This window comes from Etheostoma spectabile, chromosome 21 (assembly GCF_008692095.1).
Source record: "Etheostoma spectabile isolate EspeVRDwgs_2016 chromosome 21, UIUC_Espe_1.0, whole genome shotgun sequence".
NCBI lineage: Eukaryota > Metazoa > Chordata > Actinopteri > Perciformes > Percidae > Etheostoma > Etheostoma spectabile.
Window position 1 is genome coordinate 14494356 of NC_045753.1, and position 742 is coordinate 14495097.

At 37.9% G+C, this 742-nt stretch overlaps 1 protein-coding gene and 1 long non-coding RNA gene across 19 annotated transcripts in view; one reads left to right on the forward strand and one right to left on the reverse strand.

Annotated features, from left to right (window-relative positions):
• LOC116671728 (calcium/calmodulin-dependent protein kinase type II subunit gamma) overlaps nt 1-742 on the reverse strand; it is an 83744-nt gene that overhangs the window by 70994 nt on the left and 12008 nt on the right. The gene's annotated exons all lie outside the window — the stretch shown is intronic.
• LOC116671775 (uncharacterized) overlaps nt 1-742 on the forward strand; it is a 17040-nt gene that overhangs the window by 12979 nt on the left and 3319 nt on the right. The gene's annotated exons all lie outside the window — the stretch shown is intronic.

Sequence of the window (742 nt, forward strand, 5' to 3'; positions counted from 1 at the left end):
ACTTTATTGCTCAGGATATGAGGCCCATTGCTGTTGTGGAGGGCTGTGGTTTTAAGAAGTTGTTAACATACAGCGTCAGCAAAGAGTAAGAGTAAAAGCTTTAAATTAATAGTCTATTTGATTATGATTGTGATTAAAACTGCACAATATATCTGTGGAACAGCTTTTCCATCACTGCAGGACATTTATAAAACCCGGGTAACTAAGAGGGCACATAACATTATCAGAGACATACGCACCCTCAGCACATATGTTCACATTGTTACCTTCTGGAGACGTTATAGGAGCTGAAAGCCAGAACATCCAGACTTAAAAACAGTTTTTTATCCACAGGCCATCAGGCTGTGAATGACTCAGTCTACGACATTTTTACTTGCAACTAATCACTGTTTGCACTACACTGTGAATGTTGCATTTGCTCAATGCATATGCTTTTTATAATGTTTTAATGTCTTGCTGCGCATGCAATTTTATACTGAATCTTTAAATTTATTGTGTGTATATTTGTACTTTTTATATTGTGGAAACGGTGCAAACTAAGATTTCATTGCATGGTGTAAAATCTGTGCATATGACAAATAAATATCTTGAATCTTGAATTTGTGTCTCTGTGTTCAGCCGCTCCGTGCAAGGAAAAGCACAGAGCGCTGATGCAGCGCTGTCAGAGCCGACAGACGAGTGGCATTTTAGTGCAAAATAATTAGGTCAAAAATGATACTGCAAATAGCCTACAAGGACAAGT